Genomic DNA, 13,580 nt, shown 5'->3' with positions numbered 1-13,580 from the left:
TACTGTTCTTTGTCTTCGCTGACCACCTTGACCACCTTGACCACCTTGACCTCCTCGACCTGCTCTCACACAAACTCTTCCTCTTAGATTTCTATCCATTGTAGTGCCTCACAAATCAGTGCTCTCTGAATTGGCTTTATATATTCCCTCACATCATTAGTGTTATCAATTTTGAGTTGTTGTGTTCAAGTAGTGACAACCGTGCTTTAATTGTGTTTGACTTTTGCCACCTGTGCTCACCATTATGCAGCACATGTGAATCACAATGAAAATGTGTTGGTAAGTTGTGTCTAAACAGGTGAAAAGTGCTCATGGTTTTGCCAAAAGAGTGATTGATTCAATCAGTGTGTTCAGGCAACAGAGAAATTGGTTCAGACAACAGGGTTTAGTGTTTTAGCAATTGAGAAAAACTGTAAGTTGACAGCAAGAAAATTTACTTTAACATGCAAAAAATATATTTTTGTGAAAAAAACATGCGTACCACAGCACAATGAGGTCCTCTCCTTCATGGCCAATGGGAAATGGGAGGGGTTTGAAAACATAATAGTCACATGACCACAAATGTGTTCTGTTGCCTAGATACAAGGGGTGTCGCACATTACCCCGTTCTCCCCCACATGAAAAACCGTGCCAAAATGACCTAAATGTTTTTTTAACTGTTTAATAATAAACCCATTTGTTTTCATAGAAAAAGTCACTGGACTAGTTTTACAGAAAAGCTTGTGTTGTTGCTCGCTGGAGAAATGGACAACAATGTTGGTCTTGTATTTCATAGGCTTAATGTAAAACACTTGTTTTTCTCAATTCAATTCAATTCAATTTTATTTATAGTGTCGAATCATAACAAAAGTTATCTCAGGACACTTTACAGAGTAGGTAAAGACCACACTCAATGACTTATTTATGATTTACATAGACCCAACAATTCCTCTGTAGAGTATGGTGGCAACGAAAAACCTTCCCTATAACAGGTAGGAACGTCAGACAGACCCAGCTCTGTGGAGGACGGCCATCTGTCTTGACCGGTTGGGGAGGAAGAAAAGGAGAGAGAAAGAGAGAAAAGACACACAGAAGGACAGAGAGAGACAGACAGACACACTTCCAGAGATGCAAGCAAAGCCTAACAGTAACTATAATAATATTTATAGTAATGTGAATAAAACGCATATGTTAAGACAGTTAATACAACAGAATAGTAGAAACAAGCACAGCTAAGGTGACAATATGAAAATGATAATAATTATGGTGGCAAACATGATCAATGATGAGTAGTGGCAATAGCAGCTACGATACAGCTACAAATTTTATAGTTTATTAAACTAGTGATAGTATATATGAGTAACAGTGATAATAGCAGCAGGAAGCGTCATGTAGGACCACGGCAGCAGGCACCACCACGATCAGCAGAGACCTGCGAGACGACAAAGCACAAACAGCTCCGGGGAAGAAGCTGAATTAGTAACATGCATTGATGAGACATGAATGGTACAGATAGAGAGGAGAGAAGCTCAGAGTATCATGAAAAGTATATTCTCCATCGCTTAAGTTGTTTATAGAGGCATGAGAGTCTGTTTAGATGACAATGTAAGTCCAGTCTCTTACCTTTGGCCCTGAATTGTTGTATGTTGGAGTTCAAGTGTGCCATCCTCTTCCTCATCACCCTTCACCTGTGGAAAAATGCTGATTTGAGCATACTCTCTCTGAAAAACACGTTCAACATCAACACAGCACGAATGAAAGGTCTATAATGCAATAGATAATAGCTCCTTGAATAAACCGTGCATATCTTATTATTGTAACAGACTGTTCTGTGTTTATGTGTGGAAAGGAGGTGTGTCCCTCTGAGTTCAAATCAAATCAAATCAACCTTTATTTATATGGCGCTTTTCATACAGAAATGAATCGCAAAGTGCCTTACAGAACTGTACAGAGAAAGAGAAACATCAAATAAAATCAGGAGAAGAAAGTTAAAAGAACCCAACCCTCCCATAATCATGCATAGGGGCATACACAAATATAAATATGTTCATTCACACACCTACACAAACACTAGCTGTCACTACAGAGACATAGCCGGGCAGCGAGACCTGAGGTACAGAGGAGGCTAGAGGAAGCTACCTTTGGGGGGCCAACCACACTGGGAGAGATCCCAGTCCAAGGTCACAGGGAGCACCGCCACAGAGACCACCCCAACCCGGGCAGACAGGAGCCTTTGTGTGGTCGGGGAGAAGAGGGGGCGAGTACGGGGAGGTGACGGCGGAGGACTCCCGTGGTCTCGAGGTGCGCGACCCGCCTGCACGCCGGTGGTCACCGGCTGGACGTGGTCAGGCTCGGCAGGTGTGTGATGTGACGGGGGTCCGGGGGCCTTGAACCCAGAAGGAGGATCCTCTGTCGGCTCAGTGTGAGGAAGACGTCCAGACCGTCTGAGTACAGCGTCCCTTAACATCTTACAGCGAGAAGACGATGTTGGTTTGGTCAGTGGCCGTCGATCCGGCCTCACGGTGGAGTGGCTGCACGCCTGGACACTAATTTCCCGCGGTGAGGTGACAGTGTCGGCCGATGTCGGAGCGACAGCCAGGTCACCTGGTTGGGCCGTGGCGTCATCGGACAGTACCTTGTAGCGGTTGGAGAGGTCCAGGTGCGGTGGCGATGCAGACCGGACCGCCCGACTGGTCCCACCACGGACCACCACCTCAGCCCATGACTCCTGATGGTTAGGAGTTGAGTAGGAAGAATGTTGAAGGTTGGCGACAGGGTCCCATTTGATGGTGGTGTCCTGGATAGTTGCGTTGAGGGAAGTGATGTGTTTGGACTGCTGAGATGCTACTTCCATGAAACTGATTTGTTTGGAGTGCTGTGAAGCTACTTCCATGAAACCGGACAGGAGTGAGTCCTTCTTTTTCAGTTCATTGGAGAGGCGACGGATGTCTTCTTTCAGGTCAGCAATCTTTTTGTTGGCCTTTTGAAGGACTGTGTAGCCCTCACATGGCGTGGTAGGCATAATAATTTAGTGTGTGTGTCTGCTTGTCTGTGTCAAATCACGCTAGTAGCTACTAGCTACACACAAATCACGCTAGTAGCTACTAGCTACACACAAAACACTCCAGGCTGTGTAAGATCACTGATGCAGATGATTCAAACTGCCTCTAAAGCAGGTAGAGGTTCTGTATAAATACAGTGTACGGCGGACGTTTTGCGTGGTTTTACCGCTGGTGTTGTGTGTCTCTCGTTCTGAAAAATAAAGTGGAGAAGAGTTGCATCGATGGACACGCTATCCTGTCTATTGTTTTTATATCACTACAGTATAGGCGAACCCCTAACGCCCGGCTACATTATTATTATTATGCCAAGGAAAAACAGAATATTGTTACAATTTCATACATACAGAGACGGGGGGCAGGCCTGCACAGTCACATACGGCTGTGAGCTGCGCAGCTCATACGTCTCTTTCAGCCACTAACAGAGCGTGCAGCGCTGCGGAAGTTCACATTCACTGCGATTCAAAATTAATTGATCTAATGTGGATTAAGGTGATACCCTGCACTTAGCAATGCAACGTTAAGTGTTGAAAAACTAGCTACCGTTGGCTAAATAGTAGCCTTATCAGCCAAGTAGCTAGTAGCTAGGTCCTGGGGTGGGGATTCCAGACTCTTTGTGCCTGCAGCTGTTCATCACAAGTGGTGCAACTTTCTCACTTGGACCTGAGCCAGCTGATCGGCTATTACATTTAAATATAGCTCGGTCCGATTATTTCGCTTGCTTGGGCGGTTTGGATATTTGTTGTTTCCCCAATGAGTTATGGAACCACACAGGTGCCATACGAGAAAGGGCCTATACTATAAATTCCTGTAATGGCTCAATTGTTCTGAGCATTAACGGAAATGTTTAGTTTTTAGGCTTCTTCTGCTATCTGGAATTCATGCAAATCCGGTCCCCCAGTTACATGTAGCACGGCATCAGATCTTAAGAATGTGACTGGTCTGCATATCATACATGTAAATGCTCGCAGTCTGCTTTCTAACCTTAAAATGGATTTGCTGAAAATTTGGGTTGAGTCGACCGGTGTAGATGTAATTGTCATTTCTGAGACCTGGCTCTCTATATCTGTTTTGGACAAGGATGTAGCAATTCAGGGTTTTAATATTTTCCGTTCTGATCGTCCTAATAAGCCCGGTGGAGTGGCAATATATGTCAGATCCAGTCTTACTGCACAAATCTTGCTTGCCAAATCAATTTGTAAACAGTTTGAAATTATAGCTTTAAGTATTGCTTGTCTGGTGGTCAACACCTAACTATTGTTGGTTGCTACAGGCCCCCCTCTGCCACTGATGAGACATTATCCTCTTTAATGCAGCTGTTATCTGAACTGAAATTCAAAGAAATTGTTCTCGTGGGTGATTTTAATTGGGACTGGTCTTCACCAGTGTCTGATCCTTTAAAAGGCCCAGTGTTTAGCTTTTAACCTTACACAAATCATTAAAAGCCCCACGCATCTTAACCCCAAATGCCCAACCAAATCTTCTCTTATTGATCTTTTAGTTACCAATATGCCACATAAATATTCTGCTACAGCAGTTTTTGCCAATGATATGAGTGACCATTGTGTGATCCCTGCTGTTAGGGACATTAAAATCCCGCGCACTAAGCCTCGTATTGTTCTTAAAAGAAATCTGAAGAACTTTGTTGAACAAGCTTTTCTTCATGATCTTTATCATTTTAACTGGGATCGTATTTTACTAATTGATGATTTAAATCTTGCATGGGAATATTTTTATGGCAGTTTTAGTTATTTTATGGACAAACATGCTCCTCTTCGTCGGTTCAGGGTGAAGGGACGAGAGAGCCCCGGGTTCACTGCTGAACTTGAACTTACGGGTCTCTTACACAAGAGAAATAAGCTCTGGGCCAATGCAAGGAAGTCGGGGCTTGAGGCGGACTGGCTACTTTTTCGGCAAGCACGTAACAGCTGCACCAGCGCTATTAGGGTAGCTAAACGAGAGTACTATTTATCACAGACTACAGACAACTTAAACGACCCCAGGACATTTTGGCATACCATAAAATCTCTTTCAGCCAATACCTGCTCCTCAGAGCTGCCTCCCACTATTGTTGTTGACTCCAACCCTATAGAAGAAGAAGAAGAAGAATTCCTTCATTTGTCCCGCAATGGGGAAATTCAATTTTCACTCTATTTTTTCATTGTACACACACACACACAGGCCCGAAATACATGCACATGAACAGACAGGACCTATATACATGCAACTAATGGAGAGATGTTAGAGCAAGGGGGCTGCCAGTGACCAGCGCCCCGAGCAGTTGGGGGTTCGGTGCCTTGCTCGGCAGTGCCCAGGAGATGAACTGGCACCTCCAGTGTGGGAAACCTCCTTTGTGCTCCGTCTCCTGAAAGGGGGTGACAGCACTTTATTGGATAATTACAGACCCATCTGTAAGCTCTCTATTTTAGCAAAAGTGCTTGAAAGGCTGGTGAATGACCAGGGCAAGGATTACCTGAGCCTGAACAATATTTTATCTCCTTTTTTATTATGGCTTTAGAAAGCAGCATAGTACTGCAACTGCTGCCATTAAGGTGATAAATGATATGTTGGTAGCCATGGATGCCAAGAAACATTGTGCTGCTCTTTTTATCGATCTTTCAAAGGCATTTGATACAGTCGATCACAGGATTTTGAGTCAGCGACTGTCCACCATTGGATTGTCAGACCATGCAGTTGGCTGGTTTTCTAACTACCTTTCCAACCGTAAACAGTGTGTGCAGTCCGATGGCCTTTGCTCCGAGTTCCTAAACACTGTAAACGGTGTGCCGCAAGGTTCTGTCTTAGGACCAACTCTCTTTACCATCTATATAAATGAGGTGCGCCAAAATATTAATGCATCTGCACATCTTTATGCTGACGACACTGTTGTCTATTGTTGTGCATTTTCTGTTGGCCAGGTGTTCACTGACTTGCAGTCTGCTTTTGCACCATTCAGCTGGTCTTCACTTTCCATGTGCAGAACCACTCACTGGTATCTATTTATCTATAAATCCATTATCGGACTGCTCCCCTCTTATTTGTCAATGTATCTGGTACGGAAAAAGACCGATCGCAGCCTCCGGTCCCTGGACTTCATCTCGTTTACCATCTCGTCAGTCCGTACTGAACTTGGCAAGAAGGCATTTCCCTACGCTGCACCTGCAACCTGGAACAAGCTCCAACAGAGGCTGAAGCTGTCCAGCTTTATTTCAAACTGCTTGTAGGAAGGCTGTTGAGACAGTCTGTGGGGGTCTGCACTTGTACTTAATTTGTTCTTTGCCCTTTGCAGTTTGTACTGCATTATTTTACTGTTTGTGTTCTGTGTTGTGTCTCCTCTATGTTCAGTTAGTCTGTAACTTTGTGTTTTGCTGCTGCCTACCTGAACAGGTCTCTCCTGCAAATGAGACCCTTGGTCTCAATGAGATTTTACCTGTATAAATAAAGGTTAATAAAAATAAAAAGTAGCTGTGATTTCATGCATTCAATGAACGAACTGAATAATCGCATGGAAGCATGAAAATAACATGCGCAAAATCGCCGCTCTCAATATGGTGAAACGGCATCATATGAGCGCAGCAACATTGTGCAGAGTCATTAAATGAGTAGCTAGACTACTATGATGTGGCTAACAGGCTAAAGCTAACGAGCCGTTTACAGTCAGAGGCGTTGCCGTTATTTAAGCAACTTATGTCAGACTTACCGAAGCTCCAATGTACGCCAGGTGCGGGGCCAGGTCCGCCTCCACCGCAAATATGAAGCTTTTGACGGCAGAGTGTCCCTGGTTGGACATCATGATCTCCGCGGTGATCTTGGCCAGATGAGTCCTCAGGTCCACGATCCTCTTCACCTCCTCGTTCACCAGACCTTTCGCTGAAACCTTCGGGCTCACAGCAGCCAGACGAAGCAGCAGGCAAGGAGCCAGAAGTGGCGACTGTTTGGTCATGGTTAGGATCAAATTGTGCGCTTGACGGAAGTGACGTATGATACCAGAACGTAGGCGGGAATTTGAGGATACTCGCTGTCACTGTTTGGAAAATGATGGAGATAATGGAGACGTTTAAACACAAAGTAAGCTTTGCTATGTTGATAGTGTTGGTAACTACGAGCTAACTAGCAATCTTTAAAACCGGGGAATTTGAGGACACTGCTGTCACTGCTTGGAAAATAATTGAGACGTTTAAAAAAGAATTTCCCTTTGACGTGCAGCCAGTGCCCTTAAGGAAAATTCTCGCTCCAGGTGAAGAGGAGAACCTGGAACTGGAGGAGGAGAAGGAGGATGCTGCGGCAGGAGTAGGTGCTTACACTAAAGATTGAAAAAACTGTGTTGAAAGATGCCGGGCAGTGCATCAATCCATACATGACTAATGGTGTTAAAGATTTGAACGGTGTAGATGTGAACCCAGTGCAGGACACCCCTGTGGCCTCCAGGAAGGAAGACACCTACATTCACTCCAGTGTGACGTTGAGATCCAGAGACATGTGGAGAAGTTACCAGAAGGAGCAGCTATCTTCTTTGAATTCAAGCATTACAAACCTAAAAAGAGGTTCACCGGCACTAAATGTTTTGCCTTGGGCCCCATTGTCATGGAACTGTACAAGAAGCCCACAGACTTCAAGAGGAAGAAACTGCAGCTTCTAACAAAGAAACCCCTCTATCTCCATCTTCACAGCCACTGCCTTGATAAAAAACACGCAAAGGGCAGCATGTTTTGATCCATCCTGCCGCAAAAAGTCCCAGAGTTCTGTCCAGAATGGTTTCAGTGTGCCATAAAGACTTTTTTGATGTTTAATTATTACCAATTAAATAGATGAAATAAAAAAAGCTAGATCGGCTCCAGCCCCCCCGCACCCCGACAGGGACAAGCGGCTGAAGATGAATAAATATTAATAGTATAATCCATACTAATGTGTCTGCTGATCGAACTCCGCACCATCGCAAAATGATTTCCTTTAACTGTTGCTATGTTTTGTACTTTTTCAATAAAGTTAAAAAATATATATTGAGTCACTTCCGTCAAGCAAGGGGCTTCTGTAAAGTGAGGGGCTTGTGTCAAGTGAGGGGCTTGTGCTCCGGCGCTGCAGCTGGATGGTATTGGAGTGGATGCTTCACTCGTATGGCAGGCCGACTGTTATGGCAGGCCAACTGTTATGGCAGGCCGACTGTTATGGCAGGCCGACTGTTATGGCAGGCCGACTGTTATGCCAACTGTGCCACAATTCGCGCGTGACTTTGCGCATCCCGCAACGCGTTCTGACCGACTTTCAAACGCGCTTTTTGACACGTGTTTAGGACGCGTTAAGTACTCCTCTAGGACACGTTGCATATTAAACAGTCAGATGCTAATGATCTCCTCCCCTTGATTTTCTCAGCCAATAGATTTGAACTGCTTTCCACCAATCATATGTCAGGAAAAACAGACCACATCAGTCGATGCCAGATCTCCTTTGGGCAGATCTTTGTTTAAATACTACTACTACAAACTACTACAGGGGTCCCTTTCACAAAGCAGGTTAGTGAAAACTCTGAGTCTGTTAACCCTGAAATGAGGGAAACTCTGAGTTTTCCGTTTCACAAAGGGAGGTAACTCAAACCAGAGAAATAGGGGTAACTCTAGCCCTGGTCGGGACCAGGTTTTTCTCAGCAAACCTCGAGTTTCTCTCTTTCTCCGCCCTCTTTCAGCCACACACGGTATTTGATTTCCTCATTCATTCAGTCAGCGGGCGAGTTTTGGCGTAGTATAGTTCTGTCGTCTGTTTTTTCAGAAAATCATTGCAAAAATCAGAAATTAGAAGTTATATTAGGTGGTGACTATTTCCACTACCATGGCATGTCCTTTTGATAACGACCCCGTGGATGAAGGTCCAGCATTACTGCACAGAGAATTAAATATTCGTCGGGAGATGATTATCAGACCGTAGTTGTAGTGCCGTATTCAGCACCCCTGCTGTGAAATGCACCCCCTCGCATTTTAGGTGGAAACAACAGCCTTCTGATCCAGAAAATCACCTATAATGCGAGGGGGTGCATTTCACGGCAGGGGTGCTGAATACGGCACAACACCATTTCATGTCACAGTCCATCATTTACATACACAACCTCATCCGTCCTTACATTTCCAACATTAACAACCAAAGTCATGCTCTCACATCCCAGCAGATATTGTGTGTTGCGCTGCGTTTTTTGCAAATGGGAGTTTTTTATACAACGTATAAAACAGCCACTTACGTCAATATTTACATGCTCAAAATGAGGCGTCACCATGAGATTGTGCCGATGTTTTACCTGTTTGAACAATGTTTTTATGTTTAATCTTAAGCTGCTGCCAAGTGCGCTTCTCCCCCGCGGGGTTGCACTTAAATGAAATAAACTAATAGACTACCACTCAAGCAGTTCCCCCTGTGATATTATTGTGATTGCAACAGGACTACATTTAAACTTACGCACTGACCCGAGCAGCAATGTTCTCCCACGTGGTCTCCCTCTCTTTTGCCGCAACAGCGGTGTTATACTTACGGTGAAAAACCTGCTCAAACTCACTGTATGAGCACATTAATATTTCCAATTCCAGTAGTAGCGTAGCATGCCTCTTCCCCGTTGCCATGGTGACTCGTCGAATCAGGGCTCCATTGATGCTGTCTTTTTACACTTGTGGTGCACGCGCTTAACTCCAGGTCAAGCTACTCTGAGTCAAACTAACTCAAATCTGCTGTTCTGGAACTGAAAACTCAGAGTTTCCTATCAGTTTCCTGAGTAGATCAACTCAGAGTTCAGGGTTAGACTCAGAGTTTGTTGAACCTGCTTTGTGAAAAGGACCTCAGGACTACTTGTTTATGGTGTTTGTTTAGTGTTTAGTGTGCTTGAAAAAAAAATCACATATCTAACATTTGTGGACATTTTGTGTTGTGTTTAAAGATATTTAAAAGATATTTTTGCTATTTATGTCTTCTTGACAGTAGTATGGTAAGAGTGTCAGTTTGTGAGGCAGTTCCCTACTGAGGTGCAGCTTCAAATCCCACTTTATGCAGAACTCTTCCATGCTGTCTGTTATGCTGGTAATAATATAATACATAACCCAATCAGGCTGAATTTGGCTTTAAGTGTTAACGTGCATTTACATAGCCTGAAGATGGCAACATAAGACCAAGATGCATCTTTAAGTCCACAAGAGAGAATAAACAATGTGGACCTATTTGAAATATGCTGTAATTGTGTGCCCCGATAAAAAGAAATTCACAGCACACTGTAGCAGGACATATAGGCCTATATGTGCATCGGACCACTGATATGTCCATAAAAATATAAAAATATGGAAAAAAAACGTACAGTAAACATCTTCAATTTATTGAAATGTAACAGTCATAATGTTAAAAGTTCAAATCTTAAAATGTTCAAAGTTTCCCCTTAAAAAATAATAAGAAATATGTGGAAAGAGGTTTGAATCCTTGACATTTGACATTATTATGGGTAATTAGTGTTTTTTAAACAAGAAATGTGAATATCACCTTGATCTTGTCTCGTCTTCTCTTTTGATTATGGTAGATATGAGTTAGAGAAAGGTGTGCGCTAGTGTTTTCTATACATTATGTTCAAGTGTTTGAAGAAAAAACCTGAATGCAGTGTATGGACTAAAATACTAAAGTAAAACATACCTTTCAATAATGACAGCATTATAAGTCCTTGATATACTTATGGATATTTATTCAGTTTTTAAAATGACACATAGTTGTAAATAATTTAATTGTGTTGTTTATTAAACAGTCTTAACAGGGGAGAACATCTATCTGGATGGACCACAAAGGATGAAGGGCAGCTGGATATACAGTGAATGCATGGTTCCCCAGCACCAGTTACTGTTAGTGCAGTGTGAGGTCATGCAAACTACCAGAGTGGACATGTCTCAACAATGGGCAGAAGTGCACAAACCTGTGCAAATTACAAACCTGTGCCAACTAATGCAGTGAGGAAGAGCCCCCCTGCACACCTGACAGACTCAGATGGAGATGATGTTGATTTAAAAAATGATTTTCAGTGACATTTTAACATTTCTTCTGTTCTCCTCTGTTATGCCACCTGTGATTTGGCTTGTGCTGAAGTCATAATGCCTTGTTACTCTGTTATATGTTCTGCTTCACGCAGGATGATTGTACAGAGTATACATCCGTATACTTTGTTTTCATCTCATTTTGTTGGAGATGTCTTCTTGCCCTGCACCAGACGGGATGATGATTCCATAATTTAGTGTCATATTAAAGTTGGCTTGTTATGCTGCTTTTAGTCTGTAATTATGCCCTGTGACTGTAAACAGTCTGCTGTGCTGTTAATGGAGTCTGAGTTTCCATTCATCTATCTATCTATCTATCTGTCTATCTATCTATCTATCTATCTATCTATCTATCTATCTATCAATTTATCTATCTGTCTATCTATCTATCTATCTATCTATATTGACATATATATGTTTCTCTTTCTCTCTCTCTTTTTATATATATTTAATATATATACATACATATATATATATATATATATATATATATATATATATATATATATATATATATATATATATATAAAGGGATAATATATAATATATCTTTCTTTATATATATTGTTGTGGAAATAGATTCTTCAATAAAGATCAACAAACAGGATCAGCTTTTTCTCCGTGGTTTATTTTGCCAAAGCATTTTCCTCTGCAGACAAAAATACGTTCATCCCTACATCCTCACAAGTTAGAGTCTAGTAGGGAATGACGATGGGCCAAATCTCACACAGTCTTTTAGGGAGAGGGACAGGACGCAAATAGCCTTGGTTGGGTGACGTCTTTAGACCAAACAAAAACATGCCTTAGACATTACAATTCTGAACATTCTGAACCTCTCTCATCACAAGGTCTCTAACACAGGGTACAGATGCACAAATATGCCAATATATCATCATGAGTTAGTTATTTGCATTATCTATTAAGAAGGTGAGAAAGAGGAGACACTGAACTGTGTCTGACCAGACAAAACTATGATTATGAATTACAAATAATCACAACAATATACAGTATATATATTTTATATATAAAAAGAGAGATATAAAAAGAGAAATATAATATATATATGTATGTATATATGTATATTATATATATAAAAAGGGAGATATTATATATATGTATGTATATTATATATATAAAAAGAGAGATGTAATATATATATATGTATGTATGTATGTATATATGTATATATAAATATATACATATTATATATAAAAAGAGATATACAATATATATATATATCGGAGAGTTGACAGACACAAAATCCAAAGGGCTAGATTCAGCATTCAGGTTAGCAGAATCAAATGTCGTACAAGATCCCGTTCAGAACAATATCAGAACACGTCCCAATCTCGTGCTCAGCACGCATGCCGAAATATGGCAGGCCGACTGTGCCACAATTCGCGCAGGACTTTGTGCGTCCTGGAACGCGTTCTGACCGACTTAACGCGTGCCAGAACGCGTTCTGACCGACTTTCAAACGCGCTTTTGGACGCGTTAAATACTCCTATAGGACACGTTGCATATTAAACAGTCAGATGCTAATGATCTCCTCCCCTCGATTTTTCCAGCCAATAGATTTGAATAGCTTTCCACCAATCATATGCCAGGGAAAACAGACCACATCATTAAATGCCAGATCTCCTTTGGACAGAACTTTGCTGTTGCAAAGTTTGCTCAAACTACTACAAGCCTACTTGTTTATGCTGTTCATTTAGTGTAGATTGTGTTTTTAAAAGTCTCTTATATAACATCTGGCACTCCAAAACTCACTGGGAGAAGGACTGATAGTGGAATGGTTAGTGTCAATTTGTGAGGCTGTTACCTACTGAGCTGCCACTCTATGCATCACTTTTAATGCGTATCCACCCCTCTTCCATGCTGTCTGTTATGCTGTTAATGCTAGAGAAAGATCAGTGCAGTGGGCTGCATGTCCACAGTTTGTTGATGTTTTAATAGCTTTTTGACTGATCTTATCTAAGGTATATTGTCATTGATATACCTATACTGTGTGCATACCAGTGTAAACAGCGTATGCCAGTGTAATATTTTCAAAATCTTACCTTCCCTTCATCTTCGGTCTTGTTTAGCTACAAGTTCAAAACCCATATTCGGGAAGGGCATTTGACATTATTAAGGGTATATAGTTGTTTTTTTTTATAAGAAATGTTAATTTCACCTTGATGTTCATCTTCTCTTTTGATTATAGTAGATGTGAGTTACAGAGATGTGTGTGTGCAAATGTTTTCTATACTTTATATTCTTAAGTATTTATAGAAATAAGTTAAATGTAGTAAGTGGACAAAAATACTAGCAAAACACAACTAGACATATTTACAGCATTGTAAGACCTTGATATACTTATGGCTCTTTTCACTCAGTTATTGAAATGACACATCAACGTAAATGAATGCATTTTGTTGTTTATTAGACAATCTTCAGAATAAATAAACATGGAAATTTGACAAGTCGAGACACTGCCAGAGATGGTCACAAGTTACTT

At 41.7% G+C, this 13,580-nt stretch overlaps 2 pseudogenes across 2 annotated transcripts in view; one reads left to right on the top strand and one right to left on the bottom strand.

Moving 5' to 3' along the window:
• LOC310966174 (dolichyl-diphosphooligosaccharide--protein glycosyltransferase subunit 1-like) overlaps nucleotides 1-6,981 on the bottom strand; it is a 46,036-nt pseudogene extending 39,055 nt beyond the window's left edge. Inside the window, exons 1-2 of the transcript in view lie at nucleotides 6,739-6,981; nucleotides 1,603-1,667 (exon numbers count right to left, since the gene is read on the bottom strand). The product of the transcript in view is annotated as a dolichyl-diphosphooligosaccharide--protein glycosyltransferase subunit 1-like (transcript). The remainder of the gene's footprint in view (nucleotides 1-1,602; nucleotides 1,668-6,738) is intronic.
• Nucleotides 6,982-7,085: 104 nt separating this feature from the next.
• Nucleotides 7,086-7,751, top strand: LOC310966218 (axin interactor, dorsalization-associated protein-like; annotated as a pseudogene). Its single transcript has 2 exons — nucleotides 7,086-7,106; nucleotides 7,212-7,751. The product of its transcript is annotated as an axin interactor, dorsalization-associated protein-like (transcript).
• Nucleotides 7,752-13,580: the final 5,829 nt, after the last annotated feature.

Source organism: Echiichthys vipera, assembly GCF_963691815.1.
Source record: "Echiichthys vipera genome assembly, chromosome: Y".
In the NCBI taxonomy this organism is placed as follows: Eukaryota; Metazoa; Chordata; class Actinopteri; order Perciformes; family Trachinidae; genus Echiichthys; species Echiichthys vipera.
This window is presented reverse-complemented; position numbering and strand designations above follow the sequence as displayed.